Below are 19,774 nucleotides of genomic sequence, written 5' to 3'. Positions count from 1 at the left end.
ATAGCTTTGCTTTTTCTAGTGGAAGCATGGGAAGGGTAGAGAAAGGGATTCATCAGTGCATGTTGAAGTTCAGTGAAAATTAATGGAAGCAAAACATCCATTTTAATTGTCAGCTAAAGCCACCTTTAGAAATTTGACACTCAAAAATACCCTACAACTTTTGTGTAAAAGCAAGGAAGCAAACAAATGTTTTGGTAACAAAACATCTTCAAGAAGGGCAGTAAAATCAATCAATATTATCTGTTAAATGACAGCTTATTGCCAGGAATGTCCATCCGCTTTAGTTAGTTGTGTGCTAGGGCACTGAATCGGAAAGGTTCACAGAGTAAAAATTTAAATATGGATTGATTAAAATATTCTCTGAACTCACTCTTAACTCTCTATGACTACTATTTAAAATATATAAACCAAAGACCAGTCTGGAAAATGAAACCTCCCTGTATTGCTCTTACTGCTATGAGAATCTTTTGATGCAGAATTGAGACTCCTGCTCAGTCTTAGCAGAGCACAATTTACATTTAGGTTGCAAAACAAATGGTTTTTTTCAACCCCAAGCTAGTTTGTCATCCTCTGAGGAGGTAAACCAAGGATGAAAAGACCTTGAAGGCAACGTGCCATGCCAGTAAAGTGTGTGCTGCACTGGCTAGTACAGGATTTGGGGATTTTGGTGCCTACTGGTGGTGTTATGTTTGGGATGTGGTCCTGGACTGTTGTTTACAAATAAAGAAATGATTGATTGGGAGTGACTTACCTATTTTATTGCTGGCTTACAAGGAGCAAAGTATTTACCTGCTGTTATTTTGATATTCCATGGGAAAAAAAAGAAAAGAAAAAAAATGCCTTAGTTTAGTGTGTCTGTGCAGTAATGCTAATATTGCCAGTCTCTGAAGTTCTGCAGCAAGCCATCTCATTTGCTCTTTGAAGGCGTTGCTGTTTGTAGTACTTGCCTCTCATGACAGCTGCCTCTACTCGCCTCCTTTGGTAATGGTAACCGTTTCACGTCGCAAGTGAAGCTGCCTCCTCTGCTGTTTTGATGGATGTTTACTACAGCTTTCTGTAAAATAGGCATTAATGTTACATGATACAGTGGGGATTATTGCTGGTCTAAAGCGATCTTTATTCACTGCATTTCACGATATTTCAACTAAATGTTTAACTTTTGTAACTCAACTCTTTTGAATTCCAAAAGAGCATACAACATGATTCAATTCTCTTCTTCATGCTTTTGAGTTACATATTTCTGGCCTTTAAAAAATATATTTTAAATAATGTTAGTCACTATGTAAATTACTGAAATATACAAGTGACTCTTCTAGCTGTCTGTAACTTAGTCCAGCAGAAAAATGATTAATACTGCTTAGAAATGCTGACTGATGCTTTTATTTATCTGAAATTAAGTCATCTTTAAAAATTTGATTTTTCTTGGCAAAGAAACTAGAAATTCCAAACCTTATTTGGATAACTCTTGCTTATTTCACATTGAACTTTGGGAATAATTTCCACTTTATTTTTCACTTTTTTTGTTAAAACATAAATGTTTTCATAGGAAAAAATGATGATCTTTTCCCACAGCCAGCTCTGAGGAGATGCTAATTACAATGTGTAGAAATACATACTTGGCCCTGCATAGCTTCTTCACTCCAGTTAGATCTGGTCACAGTGACAGCTTTGGCAGCTGTTGTAATTGTTACAGAAAAGGTAAGGAGGAAAAGTTCTGATGTCACAATTAAACAAGAAGAAAGTCTGCAAAAAGGGAGAAGATTGAGGCAATGTGATAAATCTGACTTGCAGGTCTCTATTTTTCAGTTTTGGTATCTTTTCTTAGTATAAGAAACAGTCCAATTATTGTTGTGTGTGTATATACCTATACAAGGGTGGATTTTGGCATGATGTTCCTCTTGTATTATAAATACTGACATCACGCTAATCTATGCAAATCACTGCTCAATCAATCTGAGCATCTGTGGTTGATTAAACAAAACATGTAGGTGTGAAAGCATTTGTATCTCACTTGCCCTGCTAGGTTCTGGCAGAGGCTGAGGGGAGTGTAAAGGCACGGAGAGAGATTTGTCGCTGCGATGTCTGCCTGGCAATTTGGAGGTCTAATTGCAACACGCACAGAGATACCTGCGTGGGCTGAGTCGTGGCTAGCAGAGGAGATTGGAGAACACAGGCTTCAGCGCGGTTGCTTGAAGACGCGAGTCCAGCTCGCACTGGAACCGGTTTCTGTGGCTGCAGGGATGGTGATGCTGAGGTCCGCGGGCTCGCACCGAGCTGGGACGTGCTGGGGGATCAGTGGCTGCACCACCCCCTGTTGTGTGGTAGCCATTCCTGCAGGTGCTGGGTGGGAAGCACCCTCAGGGCAGCCTGTCAGGGACAGCAGGCACCCAGCAGCCTGGATCCCTCAGTCTTTTACATGACCCAAATGGGGCTACTCTCACCATTGCTTTCTTCCCTGCTCTGCCTGTTTATTCAGTCCTCCCTCTGCCCTTTCTACGTCTCCTATATAATTTTTAGTGCATTAGGGCATGACCACGGAGAACAGGGGTAATGACTAACAGGTGTGGGTGAGGAGAGCAGGGGGAGAGGGACTTGCCAGTAAGTGATCAGACACCTTACAGTCATACTTCGTCTTCGAGTCACTGCACGGTGATAGCAGTGCGCAGGCAAGGACGGGGAGAGCTAAACTGGGCCGTCTCAGTGAATCTGCTTGTGAATTAAGTCGGTGGCGTCAAGAGGTGAGCACCAGAGAGCCTGTGGGTCGCTGCTTGGGAGTTCCTCGGTGTCTGCTCTGCTTGATGGAGAGTGAGCAGCTCCCGTGGGGACCGTGATGATTAGCTGGGTTACGGACCGGCCGCGCGCCCGCCTCCTCCTTGTGGAAGCACTTCTGGCTGGGCTGTGAGAAATCACAGAGGAATAAATCACCATAGTCCCTTGGCTCTGCAGTAAAGAAATGTTCCTTAAAGTAAACACACGACTTAATGAAACTGAGAAAAACAGTTCTTTAAAGAGGAATCTACCTTTGAAACTGCAGATTTTCCAACAATGAGTCACAGAGATCGAAGGTAGCGAAGGTGTAGCAAGTCTTCAGTTGGGGAGAGATGTCAGATTTATACAGTAGTGGTATATTTAATTGAGTTTTACTGGTTTTGGGTTTGTCAGGCTGAGGAAAGCTTAAGAATAAAGAACGAACTGCCCTCCGTCTATCTAGGGAAAACAGTGTTGTCCTGTAGGGCCAGCAGACAGGAATCTCGTGATCTCCAGAGCAGCGATGTTCACTTAGGTGTGATGCATCACTTTCTGATCATTTGTCACTGTCATAAGAAATGTGTTTTCAAAACAAAAAGTCTGTTTGAGCTACAGTTCCACTTCACAGAACCCCAGCACGGCTGAGGCTGTCAGGTCCCTCTGGAGGCCCCCTGCCCCAGCCCCCTGCCCCAGCAGGGCCACCCAGAGCAGGGTGCCCAGCACCACGTCCAGGCGGCTTCTGAAGGTCTCCATGAGGAGACCCCACGGCCTCTCTGGGCAGCCTGTGCCAGTGCTCGGCCACCCGCACAGCACACAAGTGCGGCCTGCTGCTCACAGCCTGTGCCTGCTGCCTCTTGTCCTGCCGCTGGGCACCACTGCAAAGAGCCTGGCTCCATCCTCATTGCACCTTCCCTTCAGGTATTTATAGATGTCATAGATCCCCCAGAGCGCCCTCTTCTCCAGGCTAGGGAGAAAAAATTCTAACAAATTTTCTTATTTTTTTTTTTTCTGTGAGAGAAGGTAAATATAACTTGGCTGCGTGGTTACATGCAGAACTGCAATGCTTCTTCTAAACCTCTGATGACAAAATGGAATTCTACCATGAAAAATCACGGTGTAAGAAGCACGTGTAATTCACTTATTGTACAAGAGCGGAGATAGTCTTGTGTAAAATGGGATAGCGGCTTTGAACTCTGGACTTTTAGGCAAGAAGGATGTGCACTGTTACTCTCTCTGCGGATGATGAGCTTTGCTTTCTGCTGGAATGTGAGGTTTAAGACAGGACTGGCCATTAGATCTGGGGGCCTGTTGGGCTGCTCTAGACTGAAGTTGCTTATGCAAAAGCATTGCTAACTTCCTGATTTTGTTCCTGAAACGTGGTATTTGCTTCTTTCCTACTGGAAAGCCTGTTTACTGGCAACAAGGGATTTCATGAGCATTTCATGAGCATTTCAGGTTTGAGGGGTGCCTTCCCAACGTTTCTTAAAAAATAAAATAAGATAAAATAAAATAAAATAAAATAAAATAAAATAAAATAAAATAAAATAAAATAAGAAGATAAAATAAAATAAAATAAAATAAAATAAAATAAAATAAAATAAAATAAAATAAAATAAAATAAAAGGAGATGTCTATGTGCTTAGAAACTAGATGGAAATAAAATGTTGAAGCCCATAATTTATTAAAGGAAGCTCCTATTTTTAAGCCAAACTCGAAATTTTATGGCACATGACTGATATTTTTGTGTGTCAGCAGTACTGTAATGAGTAGAACATATGGACACTGCTCCTGTGCGCTTGCCCAGCAGTAGTGTCTCAGAGCGAATACCGCTTGTATTTGGTGTTTAGGTCGGTTGAAGGACTGACTTCTTTGCTGTAACAGTGAGACTGCCAGCTGGGCTGATGGCTTTGTGGTGTGGACACTTGCACAGTACGCGTAGAGGTGAGATCTCATGCAGGCTGTTCAGAAGCCATCCAATTGTGATAATTTGTTCAGACTGATACTGATACAGGATATATGCAGCTTTTTGTCTCCTGTAATTCTTACGCACATTCAGATCCCTGTGGTTCATCGCTACTTTTTCCTGCTAAATGGCCAGATTTTTTTTTTTTGACTAAATGCAGAATAATTAAAGTCCGTCCATTTTGCTTCAATTTTATTGTTCTTTAAATATGTTTCTCCACATTTCCAAAGATGACAGGAAGCAGCAGTGCCCTGGCCACTGCACAGCTGCAAAGTGGACAGGGAGAATGAGCCAGTAGCTGTGTGTTTGGTTGGTTGGCTTACACTTCTGTTTTAGATCACTTGTACTCTTATTTCCTCAATTTCCTTGTTCACCTGTGACTGCTATGCTAATGTCACTTAATCTATAATGGAGAGATTATAAGGACCCAGAATCACAGCTCTTATGCATGCTGGCAATTTGGGATGGATAATGGAAGCTCTGTGTTGGTATTCAAGGCATCTGTACAACCCTTTTCTTTTTTTGCAACCGGGAGAGGTGTGTGTGTGCTTATATGTGTGTTTATATACACGCACACCTATATATAGGGAACAATGGCATTTTCTGTAATTGTATTACTCTGCATTATTCACCCATTACTTAACAGCTCTTTCACACAGAGGTGATGGCTTTTTCTCCCCCTCTTCCTTTTATAGCCAGCTCTGCCTTGATTTGCAAAAATGACATGGGTGAGAATGTCATGATGTTCCTTCCTGATGCCTCTCCCAACGCCTCCCCTGACTCTTACTGACAGATATATAGTGTAAGCGCTGCTTCTTCATTTAGTATGGATCATGTTGGCAGTGAGATCAAAGAGGAAGAATCTCGGGAGATGCCAAACAGTTTTTATCTGGTTTCTTACAAAAGCCAAGGGTGGTGGGTTTTTTATTTTATGTATAAGTAGGTTTTATTTATATAAATATGTATGTAAATATATGCTATATATATTAGATTAAATATACATATACTTATACATATCTAATATCTATATATAAATAAATAAATGCTTTTTGTTCCTCTTATCAACAGTCCTTTCAGTCCTTCTGTGTCCCTGTAGAAAATTCTCAAGTTTACAGGGTTACTGTGAACCATGTTTGTGGATATCAATTTGTCCATATTTTAGTAAACATTATTATTTCTTTTTTTTTTTTCTTTAGTTGAGCAAATACCTTCATCATTCCATCACAGTCCCTCTGCCAGAAACCTTTATAGCGGTTCCCACTAGTGACAGCCGAGTTGATCAATCGCAGACTGCCCTGCTGGTGAACTCCACTAACAAGCCATTTATAACTACAACAGACTTTTTTTTTTTTTTCTTTATGGCTGATCTCAAACGATATTTGCCTTGCTTTGCGCAAGCTCCAGAGGATAATTTTCAAAAGCCTGTTTGTTTATGAGTTTTTGCTTAGTGTTTGGAAATGTTTGCAAGTATGCAAAATCGCATCTTCTGTTTGTAGTTCTGCACTGTGTCTGCTTGCACATGGGCTGGATGGTTTCAGGCTGCTGGATCAGAATGGGCAAGTATTGGTCAAACAACGGTCAGACAAGTTTTAGGCATGCCTAAGTATTTTTTGCTAGGAGGTCACCTTATTATCTTTTGTTCTCGATTGTTTCCTACTAGAAGACAAACTTTCAGTGGCTATGAATATTGTCTATGGTGTTTTCCTTTTGTATGTATCTATGTTTTTAGTAAAAAGAAATCGGATCTTGGTACATGGACTACTACCAGTTCCTGACATCTGATAGACTCTTCTCCCCCCATTTTGCCTTAACAGTTATTAAAATGCCAGATTTTTCTCAGAACTCCAGTAAAAGATGCTATTTTAGCTGGTCTAGCAAAGGTATTATCATGACCTCATCCAAACCCATATGTTACTTTCAGTTTGTTCTTGTATTAGAGTTCAACATGTCATTGATTTAGGCTGTTATTTCCCAGAGAACAAAATACCATTTATTATTGCCAGGAAGCCTTAAAAAAAGTGTGTGGGGTATAGAAGGTGTTTTATATAGAGCAGTTTATATATAGACTGCTTACATGTAGTTTCCTTGTCCTCTATTACCTCTTTTTCTGTTTTTTTTTTTTTTTTTTTTTTTTTCCTTTCTGTGTGTTTATTTTGTAGGATGATCCAGATTCTGTCTTCTATTTGCAGAAGTAACTGAAGGATATTGGTTCTTGTCTCTGTTAGCATGACAGATCAACCCCTTGGAAATAGCACTGAAGTAAGAAATTAAACCCAATCAGCTGGATTTTTTAACTCTCTTCACCCTCTACTGAGTGTTTGAAAGCCCAGACTTTTTATATAAACAGCTAAAGGGAGGCAAAGTTACTGCTGAGTGCCTTGTTGTTCCCCTGTAGCTTCCAGATTGTGAGGAAAGTCTCGAGAAAAATGTAGGACCAGCATGTTCCCTCAAAATCAAACTTGTGTCTAGACAGAAAGGCTTACATAAGCCACCAAGAGAGGGAGGGTGCCTTGTGTAACTGCAGTCCCTAGCAAATAAACACTCAATACCTTGCATGATTTGGCCCATAGAGGCTGACAGCAAAATGCACTTTTGTGCTTTTTACTTAGCTTGCTATGACTTGCAACTTGAGCTTGTTCTCTCGCCTCAATGGCTTTCCAAATACATGTTTATCTTCTAGTTATTATTACTTTACTAAAGACTTTACTGTCCTGCTCAAGCCAAAACACTTTCCCTAAGACCTCATATACACTTGCTTACCTAATTTAAAAGAAATATAGCATGTTACTGATTTTAAATGGCCTTGAGAGGTAGTTGATGGCATTTAGCAAACAATGCAGACAATATGCAAATCACCAGAGACAGAACAGAGCATTGTTCATAAAAATAAATGTTATGGTAAGGTAGGTTTCTAGTGTTTTATTGAAAAAGTATGATGCTGTAGCTTTAAGCTATCAATATTCTCTTAAACACACTTCAGTCTGTGTACATCAGTACGTTATGGAGACCTCTGGCACCCCTCTAGCACTGAACTTTCCCTGCGTTTTGCTTTCTTTCCCTGTGGTTGAATGCAAATCCCTGCAGGTGAGTCCTTTCTGTTTTACTCACTCTCTACAACATTGTCTCTTGATTTAGGAGCTGTTGTCAAAGGCTCTGTGTGTGTTTATTTCTGCTATAGAAGTGAGAACAGCAAGATTAGTGTTTTGTGATTTTTTTTTTTTCCTTTTGATTTGGATACAGCTTCTTCAGCACTTCATGCTATGTCTTAACTTGGCTTCCTGGGTGTTGCCCTTAGCTTTGTTCCTATCTTTACGTAAAACTTTCTCAATGCAGCTTGTTGGTAGTTTGTCCTCAGATGGACTAATCTGCTTGGAGGTAGAATCTAGAGTCCAGAGCCCTGCTCATTTTGTTTGCTGAGGCTTGTATTGCAGCCAGCTTGCAGTAAGGACACAGTCTAAATAACTTGAGGGTTGATAGTCTTTCAAAGCCTTCTTGCAATTTTGGCTCCCTACTTTGAATGCCCAGAAGCATAGACAGGTTTCTTCTGCAACTGATTGCAAAAGCTTCTTTGGGAAGCTCAGCTTGCTGATGCACTGGGTGTGATAATACAAGTCTCTAAGGACACACACAGTTGTGTGTAAGGTTAGGAAGTAATGATCGGGGTTTGGCTTTTCAGTGTTGTTGTCTAACACCTAGGAGACAGTAGTTCAGTCATGTTTCGATCTGGTTCGCAAACCCTGAAGTAAGTCCTGAATGATGGTCTGCCCTACTAGAGCATGTAGAGTGTTTAATCCCTTTGTCGCTTTCATTCTTCATATATTCTTATACACTTCTGTGACCTAACACTCATCTTTTTTCCCTTCACAGAGTATATGTTTGGTTTCATTGCCTTTTATTACAAACTCAATGAAAAGGTACAAAAAATTCCTTTCAGTCAGACTGAAGCTCTGGATGTAATAATAATGATCAGTACTTTTTCATTGTGAGGAGAAATTAAGTTTTGTACCATGGCTCAGCTATATGAAATTAAATCTTGTTGCCTCTACTCTGAGAGCAGAAGCCAAGCCAAATTTTTGTTATGCTCTCAGGTAGATCAGTTAATGCAGTGATGCTTAATACTTTGCTCTCTAGTGATGTTCCTTCCATGCTCCTAAAGGATTCTCTCTTAAAACTATAGAATGAAATTTAAATACTCTCCCTCTCTGTCCCCTCTCTCCTATTTTTTTTCCTCTTGTCCTTCTCTATTACCCATCTGAAATATTTCACAATTTTGGAAGCTTCATTTAAAATAAAGTTGAAGGCGTCTCTGTAATGAGTAAAAATACTGGGTTGGTACAGTGCTGTACAGTAACAGTGAACCTCTGGCTCACTTTCACATATAGCATCCATCTACCAAGACAGAAAATGGGAGTAGGCAATTTAGAAAAGAAAATGTTAACCCATTTTACATCTATAAGCTTCAGATCAATATTCAAGAACATTTGTGTGGAGCAAGGCTCCCTTTGCCACTTCAGATAGGGAAATTATAGTTATGATACATCCCCAGGAACCCAAACGTTTCTTTCTTGCACTAGGGTCCATGAGTAAATTGACTGTGAAAAGTCATCCCACTGTTTCCTACTCTGCTAACTCCCCTTTGGGAGGGCTGGAGGGCAGCACCGGGATGTGGGGAGGGGAAGGAATAATGATGACTTGGAGTATTGTCTCAAATTAAATTGATGGGTATTCAGGGACTGGTGTAGGTACTGAGTCACGTTGGTGACTGTCATGCAAAGTTAGCGGTGTAGTTTGAAAGGGGGCGGTTACTAGGAATAGCCTTTTCTTAAGCAGAGAGGACTAAGGAGCACACTACCTCATGCACTTCTTTATTTCAGCGGGTTTGCTTTTTGAGTAGTACTCTTGCTCCTTTGATCATGTCCTTGAGCACCTTCCCCTTCTGCACGCCTTTCTGCCCCACTGCCTTCCAAATAGTTCCTGTGACAGCAGATACCCAGACTGAAAATGTTTGCCATAACTCATAAGTCAAAGTACTCTCACTCCCAGAATAGAGGAGTCTGCATGCAGACTTCATTACACAGTATTCATAACATAAACAAGCTTGCAGTTATGTCATAGCAACCAGCACTATGCTTACATGTAAGTTTGATTCAGGTCTCCAAGAGTGGAAGACCTCTGCATCCAAAATATCACAGCGACCTACTTCTCTGAAAGAGTGCCCTACATAATTTCAGAAATTAGATACGACACCAATATAGTAGGCCATATGGTGCCTTTTGCTGGTGTAGGGTGAACAGTGGGTTATTCTTGGGGCCACATAAATGTCTGTCCACTGACTAGGTGAAGTCAGCTCATTATTAGTCAGCGTGAGGTGTGACTCTTGTTTTCCTGATGTTGTGAAGGCAACAATCTCAAAGCACCGGTTGTTTTAAAAAGGCATTTGCTAATAGCATGGGCATGATCCTAAAAAGTGATGTTTATTTGTTTGTTTTTGACTGGCACTGGCTGCCTTTGTTTGCTGTGGAGAACCCCAGAGACTGCATCTAAAATTGTTGAGACAGCTCAGAACCTACTTTTCCATAATGCGCAGAGATAGGATTTCCCAGGAGCAGGTAGACATGTTTAACTGATCTGATCCTGAGCTGTCAGAGCAGGATTGCTTATTTTTCTGGTGTTCTTTCCCTATATTGGCTGTAGACGCTGTGAGATGTGCGTTGCTGCCCCGTGCTGTATAAGGAGAAATGTTATCCATGGTATGTATCTATGTCCAAATAACAGTTGCCACAAATACATGTTCTTCAATCAAAGGCTTCTCCTGGATTTTAGGTAAACTAAATAATCATCCTAACAAAGAGGTGTTAAAACATCCCCTGAAGAAGGGAGGTGCTGTTGGTGGAAAAACGTATGAGGAGAAAAGCAGCAATGACTGAATACTCAACACTGAAGCATCCTATACAATTTCCCTTATTAGTCTTAAGAAAGTTATGGCTAATCAATAGTGATACAGTGCATTCATCGAGCACAGGAAGGTTTCTGAGGTCAGGTGCAGGCGTGGTGTCCCACACACAGCCTCCCTGGTGGGAACAGGGATGGGAGCAGGCTGAGGGCAATGGCGAGCTGCAGATCCCACCTGGGACTGTTAGCAGAGCCACAGCCCGACAGCTGCCAGCCAAATTCACTTGTCAGTGCACTGGGGTAACATAGTAGGTTCAGGAAAAGATGGGCCCTTCCTTGTACTGAAATCACCTGTTTTTGTGGCCTGTAAGTGTGGAATGTCTGATCCTTGCTAGGGTGCTGGATGGTCTTATCCATGACAGTTTTATGTAGGGTGTTGTTGCTCTGCTGTATCTTGCCAAAGTGCTGACAAGTAGTATTCCTCCTTGGGATAGTGCCCCTTTGTTTAATTTATTTATTCACATTTGTACATTGTTGTTGAAATTATTCCTGCAGGTGAAAAATAAAGACAATACTTTCTGCCCTTTCCCCATAATGTCTATAGACCATTCCTCTTAGCTTGAGGGGATTTCCTCTTGCTATTTTTTTATTTTATTTTAACTTTGGGGGTCTGTGCGATGTGAGCTTTTTCACAACACTCTCTTTAAGAGGGATGGCCGTTCTCTGAGGACTGACCACATTTTGGGTATTGGCTGCGTCGTTTTTTTTTAGTGATGACTCCCGTGCTGTTTTGCGGTCCTGGGCTGAAGCCCTGACACAAGGCAGTCCACGCCAGCAGAGGAGAAGCAGCTGCTTCAGGTGTGCTGACGCAGTGCAGGCCGTACTGCCCGAACCGTGCGTGGGGCGAGGCTTTCGCCACAAAATGGCGCCCGTTCCCTGTGGCGACATGGCGGGCGGTGCATCCCTCTGAGTGCCTCCCAAACGGGGGCTGTGTGGACGTGCGGGCTCACTGCTCGCTCTCCCCCCCGCCAGCCAGCACTGGCGTTACGAGCAGTTATCACTCTGGACAAGCTGGCATCCCTCGCAGCCCTCTTCTGTGTTTATTAGGTGGCATCTGTGGAGATAATCTCATTTTGGCTTGTAACCATAAGGTAAATGTTCAGTGACCTTCGGGTGATCTCTTCGCATAACGCCGCGTCCTGCCAGCTACTTGGTGTTGGTGATGATATTGTTTCTGGCAGAGCCTCCGAGGTGGTAACCTGCATTGTCAGGGAGTCGTGATGTTTATCGACAGGCAGCAGTATCTTCTGCTGCTGCCAGTACAGGAGGATGATTGCAAACTGGTGTGTGTGTGTGTTTTTAAAATCTATGTTTAATTTGCTGTCTCAATTTTTTGAAAGAGAAGCCTTTCACCCTTGAATTTGGAAAGGAGTGATATGGTTATATTCAGGAAATGATGCCTATCTGTGATTGAGTTGTGTTGTGTTTTTTGTTGTTGGTGGTGTTTTTTTTAATTTCTTTTCCTCGAAGATTGCAGTTAAAGTAAGCTGCCGTGCAAGTGGCTCAGCTGCCGACATGAGATGAGTCAGGTCTGGGGAACTGTAGTCCTGTGGAGAGCATTTAGGTTGTCCCGCTTCAGAGCTGTCTGTTCTTGCCCCTTGTTTCTCTCCAGAGCACGGAGAGACACCATGTAACTCTGGCGTAACCATCCAGGGTATTGATGTAGGGTGATGTGCTTTGGGGTTGGCTGGCCTTGTTTGTTTGTTTTGTTGTTTTGTTTTGTTTTTTGTTTGTTTGTTTGTTTTGTTTTGTTTTGTGCCTCCTTTTGGGTGAAGGTGTTATTTACACTGATGGAGCTTTCTTGGGCTTGAAACCAGTATAAACCCCTCTGGACAAGTAGCACCTAAGACATTCCCACTGTAGTGTTCAACTGGGCTCTATGCTGATACTGCTTACTAGGCAGATGTCTGTTCTACATAAAACTTCAGCGCCTGCACTGATCAGACATAGATTTTTATTATATGTTTTATAGGAGGGTGGCATGCCTATCTCATTTTGGAAATTTCACGGTCCTCTCAGACTTGTAGTTACTTGTTATATCATAAAATACGTGCCCTAAAACCAGTGCCAGTACAGAGAACTCTCCTTGAAGAATGTTGTAGGGGTGGACACATAATTTGAGCTGATAGCCATGGATGGTTGTGATGATTAAAATATCCCTGAAGGTTAGAATCTGTCTTATTGATTAAACTGTGCAGAGTTTGTGGGTAGCAGTGCCAGATCGAATGGCATTTGGACACAAATGATTCTTCTCTTAATGTTTTATAAGCAGAGCTTTTAGAAAAGTGGTGGTTATATGGGCTTTTGGGTTTTGTTTTTGTTTTTCTTTGATGGGAATAGTTTTGTATTCTTTGTGCTTTGCATTGTGTCTGGAATTCAAGCTAGAATGGGAACACAGTAAAATTGATACTCTGTCACTGGCTTTCAAGCAAGGAAGGGAAAACTGCTGAATTTTGAGTGTGGCTACTTTCTTTTGTTTTGTTTTGTTTTGTTTTTCCTGATTTTTTTTTTCTTTAAACCTGAAACAGCAACTTTTCTTGTCTATTTCCCTTTTCTGATTCAGGAAGCAAGTACTTTTCTCTGAAGCATGGATATATATGCATATATAAAAATAATACGTACACCCAAAGTCCCATGTGTCCTAAAGGTTTTTGTCTATTCCCTTTTTTCTTTGCTATTGCCCAAGGAAATGAAGTGATTTGGCTAGCTCAACCAGTCCTTGTTTTTAGCATTTCCACGGCTTCTGGCCGACTACCTCAGGTTTTTAAGGTTAATTTGTCTTCGCTCTTCAAGACAACTGGCAGGGATGTGGGAAGGGTGTGGGATGTGGCAAGCAGTCTGCCAGCTTTTCTTAAGGCTGCAATAACAAAACCCAGCATAATCTTGAAGGCCTTACTGCTGCCTTTCTGCTGCCAAGGTCCAAGAAGTTTCACTCCCTTAGGCCCCCATAACCTTCTTGCAGAGATTTGTATTAATCCAGGAGAAGAATGCTGTTTTAAAGAAAACCATTTTGTTATAACATTACTCTGTGTTTCTCAGTTCTGTTGATATGGTAGCTCATATGAATAATGTATAGGAGTAGCACCCTGTTTATGACCACCTGTGCACAGTGGTCTGTAATATGGCTAATAAAGAAGGAGAAGCTTCCAGACATGAAGTAGAAGAATGCCGTTCATTTAAGAAGTCATTGGGGACAAGTAGTTTAATGCTTCCAAGTAGCCAAGGCAGTTACATAGACACACTGAGGTATGTAATGAAGATTAAGCTGTTTAGTACTAATTAAACTGGGAGTAACAGTGTTATATATGGTAGAAAATAATGTTCTGGGTGGATTGCCCATGGAGAAATCATTTTATTGATTTCACAGGATTTAGAACCCAAAGAACTTTGTTAGATTCTTGAATCTGAGGGTCTGAATGACCTTGGAATTCCATTCATGTACCCTTCATGTTGACCTCTGCCTATTTATGTAGATTAAATTGTTGTACACCACGTTCAGAAGGTAAGTCTGAACAGAGGCCACACCAAAATCTTAAGATGTCCATGTGGATGAGCAGAGATAAGAGCTTCAATCCTGTTATTCATATGCTATGCTAAAAGAGGAAGTAAAAGTATCATTAGATCACTTCCGAAAAAATCCTCTGGGGTTCCACATGGGGGGAAATGCTGTCAACATAATCAATTATGGCTGAATGGCACGCACCATTTAGGCACTGAAGATGTAAAATTCTCCGTATTGCCATAGTATATCGCTACATCCTATCCAGTGACTCTTGCAAATGGCATGGCATGCTTTGTAGAAGAAAATAAAACTGGGATGCACAACAGGATAAAAGTCTTATTCCCAGTGGATGAAGCTATGAACTGTGGTTGTCATCGTTGCCTTACGCAGAACTGCAAGTATTAGTAGTAGTTGAGTGCGGTACTATTAATTATCTGCCTTTGGTTTAACACAATGAGAGGCTGAATAGAGGGGATTCATGTGTTCAGGGGTCAGAACTGATCACACTAATTATTCAACTTGACCCTCCCTTTTAGTGTTAGAAGTTTAGTTTTTCCTATAAATCAGCTGGAAGCACATTTTGGAGAGAAATACAATCTTTCTTCGAGACTCCTTACGATGGTGAGTCTACCACCTGGCAACCTGTTCCAGTGTTTAATTACCCACACTGCTGGAAAATTGAGTCTTAATTCATGGTAATTTATTTATTCTAGATAATAAAGCCTTTGGGGCTGTCTGTCCTTTTAGTAAGTGTTTTTACAGTGCCTAGCACAAAAGGATCTCTGACTCCTGATGGGAGCCTAGGTGCCACCAGAATGCGCAAATAGCTTGTTAAGTGGGAAAAGTAAAATGCATTTCTGTTTACTCAAATATTCTTAAAGAATATAAGATTAAGGAGTTAGGTTCCTTGGTGCAGTGACTTCTTTTTTTTTCCCCCTTTTATTTCCCTTTCTTACTTTATAGGCTATATGGTGATATTTTCAGTGAGGGAGTGAGTGTGGTTTTTCACTTCTGTTGTTTTCTGGGGCTGGCACTAAAAATGTTCCCCTTTTTCAATTTGTCAACTGCACTGACAAATTACCCTTTGGCAAGGAATACAGCACAGTAATCTTGGAGTATAACTTTTCTGTCAGTCTGGCTTCCTTCATTTCTGCCAAGGGTATTGCTGGGAAACTCAGAGATACGGCTGTGTGTTTTATAAATACACTAATAAGAATGTTGATCCTTGCATGGAAAAAGTGTTTTAGAATAAATGCCACTGTCAGGCAAAGGAACAGTTAAAGTCTGGAGGAAATGTGCAATGTGACTACACATTTGTCTGATTTGGGGCTGCTGAAATATTATCTCATGTAGGTTGGGACTAAAAAGGTGTTAGTTTTTTTGAATTGGCTGCCAGTGGCTCCAACAGGCTCTTGGAAAGCCAAGGATTAGTCAGATGGAGGAATGTCTTGGCTAAAAATCCCCTTTCTCTGGCTAAACCCACTCCTTTGGCAGCGCTGTATTGTATTCTTATAAAAGCTGCTGTGGAAGCTCGAGGTCAATGTAAGATTTCTTTATGACTATTGGATCCTCCTGGGACCACTTAAAGTAGATTTAGAGCTCCTTTCTACTCGGGAATGTAATGGTGAATAAGGGCCATTTCTAGGACATTTTGTTTGTTTTATGAACCTGCTGCTCCAGATTCCCCTTTTGTTTATCCAATCAGTACAAATGACTTCTTGACAAGGTTCCCAATTCTTGACAAGGTAGGTGGTTTTGTCTGTCAGGCATTATAGCAAAGGACTGATGGCTCCAAACAATAGACATGTTGTTCCCATCTGAAGATGTCAAGTGCAAGCGTCTTTCAGCTGTGATTACTGGCATGCCGTCTTTGGTTCCATCTGAGATCTCTTAATCTTTCCTATGTTAGGAGGACAGCTCACAACAAAGCATTACCTAGCAACAAAAATACCTCAGGTCGGTTCAGGGAAAGCAACAGAAGAGTTGTTATTAATCATGCTGAGATGATGCATTGTGGTTTGAAAAATTGGAAAGGAAAGGCCAGATTAAATATTGACATTTACTATATTCCAACTGTGTTAGCTTTCACTTTGGCTGACATGAAAACATATATTCAGTGAAAATGGGAAATAAAAGACCTTGTCTATGTTCTATTGGATGTCCCAAAGTTGTGGGGGGTTTTGTTTGTTTGTTTTGTGTGTGTGTGCTTTGTAAAGGTGATCTGTTACTTGGGGATGTTGCAGACAGTCTTCCAGATCTATGAGGCTGAGGGGACTTCGATACTTGTCTGAAGGTCTAATGGTGTTTGGGTGTCAAGATTACAGGGTAGACTGTCTTCAATGGAAAATATATTTTGAATGAGAACTTTAATGAGCTCCCTGTGTTTACCAAAAAAAAAAAAGGGGGGGAAAAGGAGTGTTTAATAAACATATATCATCGTAGTGAAGGACCTGAGACTCACCAGCAGCCTACAATGTGCTATATTTAAAGAGTAAGTTTTGGTGCATTTCCAGCAGATGAAAGCCTAGAAGCTTTATGACTTAGTTTTAGCCATCTCTACTCAATGACTGTAACTCCACAAGGCTAAGTTTAACCGGAATATAACAGATATTAATGGTCTTCATGTCATAAGCTGAGTTGCACTAAAGATTATAAAGAAGGGATGGTATCATGGTTACTGCAAACATAAATAGTCTGTAACCGTACAGGAAAGAAATGTGGTCAGACGTGAGGAAGGTACCATTGTTTGCTGAGGTGTTTTAATGTTAAAATGTGCCGTTCTGGAAAGGTTGGTGAACTTTCCACTCTGCTCTTCTACTTGGAGGTGAGAAGTTAGAACCGATCCCTGCATTGCGGTGTGGGTAGTGTGAACAAACAGTGTCACAAACAGGCACAGGTGGGTGGTTGAAATCCTAATTCACATTTTTCTTCATATGATCTTCGCTCAACTGAAGCGGTGCCAAATAACTTAGTTTTGCTGTGCTGAAGCTGTTGTTTTCCTAGTGGTAGCTTTTCACGGCAGCCAGCGTTTGCCAAATTTGCTACCTGCCCATGGTGTGAGCGAAGGTGAAGACACACTTCTGTGAGAGGAAGAGTGGAATTGGAGAAAGGGCTAAAATAATCCAGTAGTAATTTCTACAACACATTTTAAATTAATTTATTAGTGCTAAAATAACTGATTAGTTAAAGGAAAAGAAATTCAAGGCATTACTGCCAAAACTCCTTTGCAAACTAGAGCTCCCTGTTGACATGATAAATATTACATGATTTTATTTTATTTTTATTTTTTGGCTTCAGTAAACAAATGTCTTGTATTCATCAGCCTAAGAAACAACTTCAGGCTTGCTACTTACAGCTAGTTAACTTGTTTATCTTCTGGAGAGAACTTGGTTTTTGCAGCCTATGTGTGCAAACTGCAAGCCTGTAATCTCCTTACAGAAAAAAGAAAAATTATTCCCTGGAGAACTGAGATTGCTGAGGGATAATGTAGACTGGTGTAAAGTTTTGAAGTGATACATACAATGTTCTTGTCAAGTTTTTTTTAAAGCTGTTGCTGTATCCTTGTACGTAGTTGAAAAATGTCTTTCCTCCAGTAATAGCCGTAGTTTCTAGGTAATGGCTTGTCAGAAACACTGTTGGTTCATAAAGATTAGCTATGTGAAATGTTTGCAATGCTTTTTCTAGCCTGCTACCCAGAGGGTACAATAGAGGGACACAGACAAGGAGCTGGCAGCACATGGCGAGGTGGCAGTCAAGGTGTTTTCTGTAAGAAGTAATAAGCAGTAATCCTGAAAGTCCTGGAGTCTGAAAGGTAGAGCAACGTGAAGAAGCTTTTTCATATCATAATTTTGCTCGATTTGGGAATGTCGTGGAGAAACCAACTCGCTGTTTTGTCATCAAGAATACGTGGCAATAGATCAGGAGCTAAGATTTTTAAGAAGTGTAGAAAACTACTTTGCATGCTTTCACAAAGCCTCAACATTAAACAAAATGTGTGGTTTTATGTGAAGGAAGTAATTAGGTAATATCTTGCCTTTGGTATTTGAAATTGCCACAAAGTTAACTAACAAATTAAGAAACGATTTGAATTTTGAACTTTGTGCTAACATCAATGGGAATTGAATGTAGTCCCGTTGATCTGAAAAGCAACAGGCCAATATCAATGCAAGTTTTCGCGTGGATCTCCTGACTTTGTTTTAGTCTGCCCTGCAGCTGCTGGTGTGAAAATGCTACTGAAGATTGGGCGAGAAGCTATGGCCATACTGGAGTCTGGGCCATCATGCAGGTGTTCCTTATAAAGCAGGTGGGATGTGGGCTTGCTGAGAAGCAAAGCTCAGAAATAACTAAATCTTGTCACAAATTGATAATCAGACTTAAATAATTTCTGACGGAAGTATTTCAGGGGAGAATTTTAAGTAGTGAAAAAATTTCAGTTGAGAACTCCTTTAAATTTCAGATAAATTTTCTTTAACATAAGTTGTTTTGTAAAAACTAAGTACTAAATAAGGAGGAAAAAAAAAGAAGCCTGTGTTTGTTACTCAATTCCTATCGGCAAATCACTGATTTCTGCCTGAGCTGAAGGGAGCTGAGCATTGGTTTTAGTCCTGTGGTTACGGGACACCATTAGAACATGGCAAATAAGAAAAAATTCAATTGCACAGAAGCTTTTTTGCTTTTAGGAAAAGATCCATCAACCTTGTTTTCAGTGACTGGGATTCACGAAAGCCATGTCAGGGAATCTTATTTCCTCCTCTTTCATCTTCCTCCTGGATTGCTGCTGTAACAGGCTGGGGGGACAAAGGAGTTCTGGCAGTGAGTAGGATTAAGAGCACTTGTCACCACTTGAGGGGATTTGGGAGAATTTCTTCAGCAGGCTGGAGGGAAGAATGAAAAGTTCACATCAGCCTAGAGTCATGTGTGAGGTTTGCTGAGTGGCCTTTGTGACAGAAGCCCTTAGTAGACCTTGTTGCCAAAATCCTCTTTTTTCCTCTTTATTTTTATTTTTTTTAATATTTTTTCCATGTGCCCTCACTGTATCCACCTGACCTCCCTCTGCAGTTCTCAGAGCCTTTGCTCATTAGTGATAAATTGGCCTGATCCCCTTTCTCCAGCTGCTGAGCACTGCTGTGAGTTCCTGTGCAAGACTTTTTTTTTTCCCCTGCTTCCTAAAGATAATGTTTGCTACCTCATCTGATTGTCACAGCTACTCCAGTGATCACAGAGACCTAACCACAGCTTTCCTTTTCCTGCTGCCAAGGCTTTCACCCACAATATGCCACATATTTTATGTCACAGAGAGTCTGGCATACCCAACAATCTGCCCTGCTCTCTTTTCTCTGCTTGGCAGGACACCTCGAGGGCAATGTTTGAGCTCAGTCTTGGCCTGTTCCAGAACAGGATGTTAACCCTCTGCAGGGTTAGTTCATGGCCAGGACACTAACGTTTCCATCTTTCAAAGCTGCCGAAAAATAAAATCAGAAACACTCAGAGATGTGTTCTTCTTCATAAACGTGTTAACATAATTCTGAGAAGTTGTTGAAAGAACCTGGGCATCCTTGGGAAGGCTGAGAGTCACAGTCATGGTTTCTTTTTATTTTGTCATTGTACTT

The 19,774-nt window shown here is 41.1% G+C and overlaps 1 protein-coding gene and 1 long non-coding RNA gene across 6 annotated transcripts in view; both read left to right on the top strand.

The window, feature by feature from the left end:
* LDLRAD4 (low density lipoprotein receptor class A domain containing 4) overlaps positions 1 to 19,774 on the top strand; it is a 290,554-nt gene that overhangs the window by 168,252 nt on the left and 102,528 nt on the right. The gene's annotated exons all lie outside the window — the stretch shown is intronic.
* The window catches only part of LOC308189816, a 46,360-nt gene extending 26,586 nt beyond the window's left edge, over positions 1 to 19,774 (top strand). Inside the window, exon 2 of the long non-coding RNA XR_013946623.1 lies at positions 1 to 19,774. This exon is cut by the window's left edge and continues 19,405 nt beyond it. This is a non-coding gene — a long non-coding RNA (uncharacterized lncRNA).

Source organism: Anser brachyrhynchus (assembly GCF_964034855.1).
Source record: "Anser brachyrhynchus genome assembly, chromosome: 2".
In the NCBI taxonomy this organism is placed as follows: Eukaryota; Metazoa; Chordata; class Aves; order Anseriformes; family Anatidae; genus Anser; species Anser brachyrhynchus.
This window is presented reverse-complemented; position numbering and strand designations above follow the sequence as displayed.